Source organism: Electrophorus electricus, unplaced genomic scaffold (genome assembly GCF_041902795.1).
Source record: "Electrophorus electricus isolate QZ-2024a unplaced genomic scaffold, ASM4190279v1 Scaffold160, whole genome shotgun sequence".
NCBI lineage: Eukaryota > Metazoa > Chordata > Actinopteri > Gymnotiformes > Gymnotidae > Electrophorus > Electrophorus electricus.
The window spans coordinates 37,501-47,596 of NW_027658441.1; positions in this window are offsets into that span (position 1 = coordinate 37,501).

Genomic DNA, 10,096 nt, shown 5'->3' on the forward strand with positions numbered 1-10,096 from the left:
CCCAGAGCTACTTTGCTGGGCATGACTGTGTTTGACCTCTTGGCTCTGGAAGTCTATTTCTAGGCTTATATAAAGGGTCAAACTTCTTGAAGTGTGCCCAGGCCCAGAGCTACTTTGCTGGGCATGACTGTGTTTGACCTCTGGGGCCTGGAAGTCTGGTAGTAGTAGTATGATTTAAAGGCACAAAGTGATTGAAGTGTGCCCAGGCCCAGAGCTACTTTGCTGGGCATGAATGTGTTTGAACTCTTGGGCCTGGAAGTCTGGTAGTAGTAGTATGATTTAAAGGCACAAAGTGAATGAAGTGTGCCCAGGCCCAGAGCTACTTTGCTGGGCATGACTGTGTTTGACCTCTTGGCTCTGGAAGTCTATTTCTAGGCTTATATACAGGGTCAAACATCTTGAAGTGTGCCCAGGCCCAGAGCTACTTTGCTGGGCATGAATGTGTTTGAACTCTTGGGCCTGGAAGTCTGGTAGTAGTAGTATGATTTAAAGGCACAAAGTGATTGAAGTGTGCCCAGGCCCAGAGCTACTTTGCTGGGCATGACTGTGTTTGACCTCTTGGGCCTGGAAGTCTGGTAGTAGTAGTATGATTTAAAGGCACAAAGTGATTGAAGTGTGCCCAGGCCCAGAGCTACTTTGCTGGGCATGAATGTGCTTGACCTCTTGGGCCTGGAAGTCTGGTGGTAGTAGTAGTATGATTTAAAGGCACAAAGTGAATGAAGTGTGCCCAGGCCCAGAGCTACTTTGCTGTGCATGACTGTGTTTGACCTCTTGGCTCTGGAAGTCTATTTCTAGGCTTATATAAAGGGTCAAACTTCTTGAAGTGTGCCCAGGCCCAGAGCTACTTTGCTGGGCATGACTGTGTTTGACCTCTGGGGCCTGGAAGTCTGGTAGTAGTAGTATGATTTAAAGGCACAAAGTGATTGAAGTGTGCCCAGGCCCAGAGCTACTTTGCTGGGCATGAATGTGTTTGAACTCTTGGGCCTGGAAGTCTGGTAGTAGTAGTATGATTTAAAGGCACAAAGTGAATGAAGTGTGCCCAGGCCCAGAGCTACTTTGCTGGGCATGACTGTGTTTGACCTCTTGGCTCTGGAAGTCTATTTCTAGGCTTATATACAGGGTCAAACATCTTGAAGTGTGCCCAGGCCCAGAGCTACTTTGCTGGGCATGAATGTGTTTGAACTCTTGGGCCTGGAAGTCTGGTAGTAGTAGTATGATTTAAAGGCACAAAGTGATTGAAGTGTGCCCAGGCCCAGAGCTACTTTGCTGGGCATGACTGTGTTTGACCTCTTGGCTCTGGAAGTCTATTTCTAGGCTTATATAAAGGGTCAAACATCTTGAAGTGTGCCCAGGCCCAGAGCTACTTTGCTGGGCATGAATGTGTTTGAACTTTTGGGCCTGGAAGTCTGGTAGTAGTAGTATGATTTAAAGGCACAAAGTGATTGAAGTGTGCCCAGGCCCAGAGCTACTTTGCTGGGCATGACTGTGTTTGACCTCTTGGGCCTGGAAGTCTGGTGGTAGTAGTAGTATGATTTAAAGGCACAAAGTGATTGAAGTGTGCCCAGGCCCAGAGCTACTTTGCTGGGCATGAATGTGTTTGAACTCTTGGGCCTGGAAGTCTATTTCTAGGCTTATATAAAGGGTCAAACATCTTGAAGTGTGCCCAGGCCCAGAGCTACTTTGCTGTGCATGACTGTGGTTGACCTCTTGGCCCTGGAAGTCTGGTGGTAGTAGTAGTATGATTTAAAGGCACAAAGTGAATGAAGTGTGCCCAGGCCCAGAGCTACTTTGCTGGGCATGAATGTGTTTGAACTCTTGGGCCTGGAAGTCTGGTAGTAGTAGTATGATTTAAAGGCACAAAGTGATTGAAGTGTGCCCAGGCCCAGAGCTACTTTGCTGGGCATGACTGTGTTTGACCTCTTGGGCCTGGAAGTCTGGTGGTAGTAGTAGTATGATTTAAAGGCACAAAGTGAATGAAGTGTGCCCAGGCCCAGAGCTACTTTGCTGGGCATGAATGTGTTTGAACTCTTGGGCCTGGAAGTCTGGTAGTAGTAGTAGTAGTAGTAGTAGTAGTAGTAGTAGTAGTAGTATGATTTAAAGGTACAAAGTGAATGAAGTGTGCCCAGGCCCACAGCTACTTTGCTGGGCATGACTGTGTTTGACCTCTTGGGCCTGAAAGTCTATTTCTAGGCTTATATAAAGGGTCAAACTTCTTGAAGTGTGCCCAGGCCCAGATCTACTTTGCTGGGCATGACTGTGTTTGACCTCTTGGGCCTGGAAGTCTGGTAGTAGTAGTAGTAGTAGTAGTAGTAGTAGTATGATTTAAAGGTACAAAGTGAATGAAGTGTGCCCAGGCCCAGAGCTACTTTGCTGGGCATGACTGTGTTTGACCTCTTGGGCCTGGAAGTCTATTTCTAGGCTTATATAAAGGGTCAAACTTCTTGAAGTGTGCCCAGGCCCAGAGCTACTTTGCTGTGTATGACTGTGTGACCTCTTGGCCCTGGAATTCTGGTGGTAGTAGTAGTATGATTTAAAGGCACAAAGTGAATGAAGTGTGCCCAGGCCCAGAGCTACTTTGCTGGGCATGACTGTGTTTGACCTCTTGGGCCTGGAAGTCTGGTAGTAGTAGTAGTAGTAGTAGTAGTAGTAGTAGTAGTAGTAGTATGATTTAAAGGTACAAAGTGAATGAAGTGTGCCCAGGCCCAGAGCTACTTTGCTGGGCATGACTGTGTTTGACGTCTTGGGCCTGGAAGTCTGGTAGTAGTAGTATGATTTAAAGGTACAAAGTGAATGAAGTGTGCCCAGGCCCAGAGCTACTTTGCTGGGCATGAATGTGTTTGAACTCTTGGGCCTGGAAGTCTGGTAGTAGTAGTAGTAGTAGTAGTAGTAGTAGTAGTAGTAGTAGTATGATTTAAAGGCACAAAGTGATTGAAGTGTGCCCAGGCCCAGAGCTACTTTGCTGGGCATGACTGTGTTTGACCTCTTGGGCCTGGAAGTCTATTTCTAGGCTTATATAAAGGGTCAAACTTCTTGAAGTGTGCCCAGGCCCAGAGCTACTTTGCTGGGCATGACTGTGTTTGACCTCTTGGGTCTGGAAGTCTGGTAGTAGTAGTAGTATGATTTAAAGGCACAAAGTGATTGAAGTGTGCCCAGGCCCAGAGCTACTTTGCTGTGCATGACTGTTTTTGACCTCTTGGGCCTGGAAGTCTGGTGGTAGTAGTAGTATGATTTAAAGGCACAAAGTGAATGAAGTGTGCCCAGGCCCAGAGCTACTTTGCTGTGCATGACTGTGTTTGAACTCTTGGGCCTGGAAGTCTATTTCTAGGCTTATATAAAGGGTCAAACTTCTTGAAGTGTGCCCAGGCCCAGAGCTACTTTGCTGTGCATGACTGTGTGACCTCTTGGCCCTGGACGTCTGGTGGTAGTAGTAGTATGATTTAAAGGCACAAAGTGATTGAAGTGTGCCCAGGCCCAGAGCTACTTTGCTGGGCATGACTGTGTTTGACCTCTTGGGCCTGGAAGTCTGGTAGTAGTACTATGATTTAAAGGCACAAAGTGATTGAAGTGTGCCCAGGCCCAGAGCTACTTTGCTGGGCATGACTGTGTTTGACCTCTTGGGCCTGGAAGTCTGGTGGTAGTAGTAGGATGATTTAAAGGCACAAAGTGATTGAAGTGTGCCCAGGCCCAGAGCTACTTTGCTGGGCATGACTGTGTTTGAACTCTTGGGCCTGGAAGTCTGGTAGTAGTAGTATGATTTAAAGGTACAAAGTGAATGAAGTGTGCCCAGGCCCAGAGCTACTTTGCTGGGCATGACTGTGTTTGACCTCTTGGGCCTGGAAGTCTATTTCTAGGCTTATATAAAGGGTCAAACTTCTTGAAGTGTGCCCAGGCCCAGAGCTACTTTGCTGTGTATGACTGTGTGACCTCTTGGCCCTGGAATTCTGGTGGTAGTAGTAGTATGATTTAAAGGCACAAAGTGAATGAAGTGTGCCCAGGCCCAGAGCTACTTTGCTGGGCATGACTGTGTTTGACCTCTTGGGCCTGGAAGTCTGGTAGTAGTAGTATGATTTAAAGGCACAAAGTGATTGAAGTGTGCCCAGGCCCAGAGCTACTTTGCTGGGCATGACTGTGTGACCTCTTGGGCCTGGAAGTCAGGTTGTAGTATTATTAAAAAAAAGGGTCAAACTGCATGGTCCGCCCAGGCCCAGAGCTACTTTGCTGGGTATGATTCTGTGACCTCTTGGGTCTGGAAATGTGGTACTTTGAATGATTAAAAGAGTGAAACGGTCTGAAGTGTGCGCAGGTGTAAAGCAACCTTGCTAGGCATGAAGGTGTGACCTCCAGGGCCTGGAAGTCTTGTGGTAGTAGTAGTATGATTTAAAGGCACAAAGTGATTGAAGTGTGCCCAGGCCCAGATCTACTTTGCTGGGCATGACTGTGTTTGACCTCTTGGGCCTGGAAGTCTGGTAGTAGTAGTAGTAGTAGTAGTAGTAGTAGTAGTATGATTTAAAGGTACAAAGTGAATGAAGTGTGCCCAGGCCCAGAGCTACTTTGCTGGGCATGACTGTGTTTGACCTCTTGGGCCTGGAAGTCTATTTCTAGGCTTATATAAAGGGTCAAACTTCTTGAAGTGTGCCCAGGCCCAGAGCTACTTTGCTGTGTATGACTGTGTGACCTCTTGGCCCTGGAATTCTGGTGGTAGTAGTAGTATGATTTAAAGGCACAAAGTGAATGAAGTGTGCCCAGGCCCAGAGCTACTTTGCTGGGCATGACTGTGTTTGACCTCTTGGGCCTGGAAGTCTGGTAGTAGTAGTATGATTTAAAGGCACAAAGTGATTGAAGTGTGCCCAGGCCCAGAGCTACTTTGCTGGGCATGACTGTGTGACCTCTTGGGCCTGGAAGTCAGGTTGTAGTATTATTAAAAAAAAAAGGGTCAAACTGCATGGTCCGCCCAGGCCCAGAGCTACTTTGCTGGGTATGATTCTGTGACCTCTTGGGTCTGGAAATGTGGTACTTTGAATGATTAAAAGAGTGAAACGGTCTGAAGTGTGCGCAGGTGTAAAGCAACCTTGCTAGGCATGAAGGTGTGACCTCCAGGGCCTGGAAGTCTGGTGGTAGTAGTAGTATGATTTAAAGGCACAAAGTGATTGAAGTGTGCCCAGGCCCAGATCTACTTTGCTGGGCATGACTGTGTTTGACCTCTTGGGCCTGGAAGTCTGGTAGTAGTAGTAGTAGTAGTAGTAGTAGTAGTAGTAGTAGTATGATTTAAAGGTACAAAGTGAATGAAGTGTGCCCAGGCCCAGAGCTACTTTGCTGGGCATGACTGTGTTTGACCTCTTGGGCCTGGAAGTCTATTTCTAGGCTTATATAAAGGGTCAAACTTCTTGAAGTGTGCCCAGGCCCAGAGCTACTTTGCTGGGCATGACTGTGTTTGACCTCTTGGGTCTGGAAGTCTGGTGGTAGTAGTAGTAGTATGATTTAAAGGCACAAAGTGATTGAAGTGTGCCCAGGCCCAGAGCTACTTTGCTGTGCATGACTGTGTTTGACCTCTTGGCTCTGGAAGTCTATTTCTAGGCTTATATAAAGGGTCAAACTTCTTGAAGTGTGCCCAGGCCCAGAGCTACTTTGCTGGGCATGACTGTGTTTGACCTCTTGGGCCTGGAAGTCTGGTAGTAGTAGTATGATTTAAAGTCACAAAGTGATTGAAGTGTGCCCAGGCCCAGAGCTACTTTGCTGGGCATGAATGTGTTTGACCTCTTGGGCCTGGAAGTCTGGTGGTAGTAGTAGTATGATTTAAAGGTACAAAGTGAATGAAGTGTGCCCAGGCCCAGAGCTACTTTGCTGTGCATGACTGTGTTTGAACTCTTGGGCCTGGAAGTCTATTTCTAGGCTTATATAAAGGGTCAAACATCTTGAAGTGTGCCCAGGCCCAGAGCTACTTTGCTGTGCATGACTGTGGTTGACCTCTTGGCCCTGGAAGTCTGGTGGTAGTAGTAGTATGATTTAAAGGCACAAAGTGAATGAAGTGTGCCCAGGCCCAGAGCTACTTTGCTGGGCATGAATGTGTTTGAACTCTTGGGCCTGGAAGTCTGGTAGTAGTAGTATGATTTAAAGGTACAAAGTGAATGAAGTGTGCCCAGGCCCAGAGCTACTTTGCTGTGCATGACTGTGTTTGACCTCTTGGGCCTGGAAGTCTGGTAGTAGTAGTAGTAGTAGTAGTAGTAGTATGATTTAAAGGTACAAAGTGAATGAAGTGTGCCCAGGCCCAGAGCTACTTTGCTGGGCATGACTGTGTTTGACCTCTTGGGCCTGGAAGTCTATTTCTAGGCTTATATAAAGGGTCAAACTTCTTGAAGTGTGCCCAGGAGAGCTACTTTGCTGGGCATGACTGTGTTTGACCTCTTGGGTCTGGAAGTCTCGTAGTAGTAGTAGTAGTATGATTTAAAGGCACAAAGTGATTGAAGTGTGCCCAGGCCCAGAGCTACTTTGCTGGGCATGACTGTGTTTGACCTCTTGGGCCTGGAAGTCTGGTGGTAGTAGTAGGATGATTTAAAGGCACAAAGTGATTGAAGTGTGCCCAGGCCCAGAGCTACTTTGCTGGGCATGACTGTGTTTGACCTCTTGGGCCTGGAAGTCTGGTGGTAGTAGTAGGATGATTTAAAGGCACAAAGTAATTGAAGTGTGCCCAGGCCCAGAGCTACTTTGCTGGGCATGACTGTGTTTGAACTCTTGGGCCTGGAAGTCTGGTAGTAGTAGTAGTATGATTTAAAGGTACAAAGTGAATGAAGTGTGCCCAGGCCCAGAGCTACTTTGCTGGGCATGACTGTGTTTGACCTCTTGGCTCTGGAAGTCTATTTCTAGGCTTATATAAAGGGTCAAACTTCTTGAAGTGTGCCCAGGCCCAGAGCTACTTTGCTGGGCATGACTGTGTTTGACCTCTTGGGCCTGGAAGTCTGGTAGTAGTAGTAGTAGTAGTAGTAGTAGTAGTAGTAGTAGTAGTAGTAGTATGATTTAAAGGTACAAAGTGAATGAAGTGTGCCCAGGCCCACAGCTACTTTGCTGGGCATGACTGTGTTTGACCTCTTGGGCCTGAAAGTCTATTTCTAGGCTTATATAAAGGGTCAAACTTCTTGAAGTGTGCCCAGGCCCAGAGCTACTTTGCTGGGCATGACTGTGTTTGACCTCTGGGGCCTGGAAGTCTGGTAGTAGTAGTATGATTTAAAGGCACAAAGTGATTGAAGTGTGCCCAGGCCCAGAGCTACTTTGCTGGGCATGAATGTGTTTGAACTCTTGGGCCTGGAAGTCTGGTAGTAGTAGTATGATTTAAAGGTACAAAGTGAATGAAGTGTGCCCAGGCCCAGAGCTACTTTGCTGTGCATGACTGTGTTTGACCTCTTGGCTCTGGAAGTCTATTTCTAGGCTTATATAAAGGGTCAAACTTCTTGAAGTGTGCCCAGGCCCAGAGCTACTTTGCTGGGCATGACTGTGTTTGACCTCTGGGGCCTGGAAGTCTGGTAGTAGTAGTATGATTTAAAGGCACAAAGTGATTGAAGTGTGCCCAGGCCCAGAGCTACTTTGCTGGGTATGATTCTGTGACCTCTTGGGTCTGGAAATGTGGTACTTTGAATGATTAAAAGAGTGAAACGGTCTGAAGTGTGCGCAGGTGTAAAGCAACCTTGCTAGGCATGAAGGTGTGACCTCCAGGGCCTGGAAGTCTGGTGGTAGTAGTAGTATGATTTAAAGGCACAAAGTGATTGAAGTGTGCCCAGGCCCAGAGCTACTTTGCTGGGCATGAATGTGTTTGACCTCTTGGGCCTGGAAGTCTGGTGGTAGTAGTAGTATGATTTAAAGGTACAAAGTGAATGAAGTGTGCCCAGGCCCAGAGCTACTTTGCTGTGCATGACTGTGTTTGAACTCTTGGGCCTGGAAGTCTATTTCTAGGCTTATATAAAGGGTCAAACATCTTGAAGTGTGCCCAGGCCCAGAGCTACTTTGCTGTGCATGACTGTGGTTGACCTCTTGGCCCTGGAAGTCTGGTGGTAGTAGTAGTATGATTTAAAGGCACAAAGTGAATGAAGTGTGCCCAGGCCCAGAGCTACTTTGCTGGGCATGAATGTGTTTGAACTCTTGGGCCTGGAAGTCTGGTAGTAGTAGTAGTAGTAGTAGTAGTAGTAGTAGTAGTAGTAGTATGATTTAAAGGCACAAAGTGATTGAAGTGTGCCCAGGCCCAGAGCTACTTTGCTGGGCATGACTGTGTTTGACCTCTTGGGCCTGGAAGTCTATTTCTAGGCTTATATAAAGGGTCAAACTTCTTGAAGTGTGCCCAGGCCCAGAGCTACTTTGCTGGGCATGACTGTGTTTGACCTCTTGGGTCTGGAAGTCTGGTAGTAGTAGTAGTATGATTTAAAGGCACAAAGTGATTGAAGTGTGCCCAGGCCCAGAGCTACTTTGCTGTGCATGACTGTTTTTGACCTCTTGGGCCTGGAAGTCTGGTGGTAGTAGTAGTATGATTTAAAGGCACAAAGTGAATGAAGTGTGCCCAGGCCCAGAGCTACTTTGCTGTGCATGACTGTGTTTGAACTCTTGGGCCTGGAAGTCTATTTCTAGGCTTATATAAAGGGTCAAACTTCTTGAAGTGTGCCCAGGCCCAGAGCTACTTTGCTGTGCATGACTGTGTGACCTCTTGGCCCTGGACGTCTGGTGGTAGTAGTAGTATGATTTAAAGGCACAAAGTGATTGAAGTGTGCCCAGGCCCAGAGCTACTTTGCTGGGCATGACTGTGTTTGACCTCTTGGGCCTGGAAGTCTGGTAGTAGTACTATGATTTAAAGGCACAAAGTGATTGAAGTGTGCCCAGGCCCAGAGCTACTTTGCTGGGCATGACTGTGTTTGACCTCTTGGGCCTGGAAGTCTGGTGGTAGTAGTAGGATGATTTAAAGGCACAAAGTGATTGAAGTGTGCCCAGGCCCAGAGCTACTTTGCTGGGCATGACTGTGTTTGAACTCTTGGGCCTGGAAGTCTGGTAGTAGTAGTATGATTTAAAGGTACAAAGTGAATGAAGTGTGCCCAGGCCCAGAGCTACTTTGCTGGGCATGACTGTGTTTGACCTCTTGGGCCTGGAAGTCTATTTCTAGGCTTATATAAAGGGTCAAACTTCTTGAAGTGTGCCCAGGCCCAGAGCTACTTTGCTGTGTATGACTGTGTGACCTCTTGGCCCTGGAATTCTGGTGGTAGTAGTAGTATGATTTAAAGGCACAAAGTGAATGAAGTGTGCCCAGGCCCAGAGCTACTTTGCTGGGCATGACTGTGTTTGACCTCTTGGGCCTGGAAGTCTGGTAGTAGTAGTATGATTTAAAGGCACAAAGTGATTGAAGTGTGCCCAGGCCCAGAGCTACTTTGCTGGGCATGACTGTGTGACCTCTTGGGCCTGGAAGTCAGGTTGTAGTATTATTAAAAAAAAGGGTCAAACTGCATGGTCCGCCCAGGCCCAGAGCTACTTTGCTGGGTATGATTCTGTGACCTCTTGGGTCTGGAAATGTGGTACTTTGAATGATTAAAAGAGTGAAACGGTCTGAAGTGTGCGCAGGTGTAAAGCAACCTTGCTAGGCATGAAGGTGTGACCTCCAGGGCCTGGAAGTCTTGTGGTAGTAGTAGTATGATTTAAAGGCACAAAGTGATTGAAGTGTGCCCAGGCCCAGATCTACTTTGCTGGGCATGACTGTGTTTGACCTCTTGGGCCTGGAAGTCTGGTAGTAGTAGTAGTAGTAGTAGTAGTAGTAGTAGTATGATTTAAAGGTACAAAGTGAATGAAGTGTGCCCAGGCCCAGAGCTACTTTGCTGGGCATGACTGTGTTTGACCTCTTGGGCCTGGAAGTCTATTTCTAGGCTTATATAAAGGGTCAAACTTCTTGAAGTGTGCCCAGGCCCAGAGCTACTTTGCTGGGCATGACTGTGTGACCTCTTGGCCCTGGACGTCTGGTGGTAGTAGTAGTATGATTTAAAGGCACAAAGTGATTGAAGTGTGCCCAGGCCCAGAGCTACTTTGCTGGGCATGACTGTGTTTGACCTCTTGGGCCTGGAAGTCTGGTAGTAGTAGT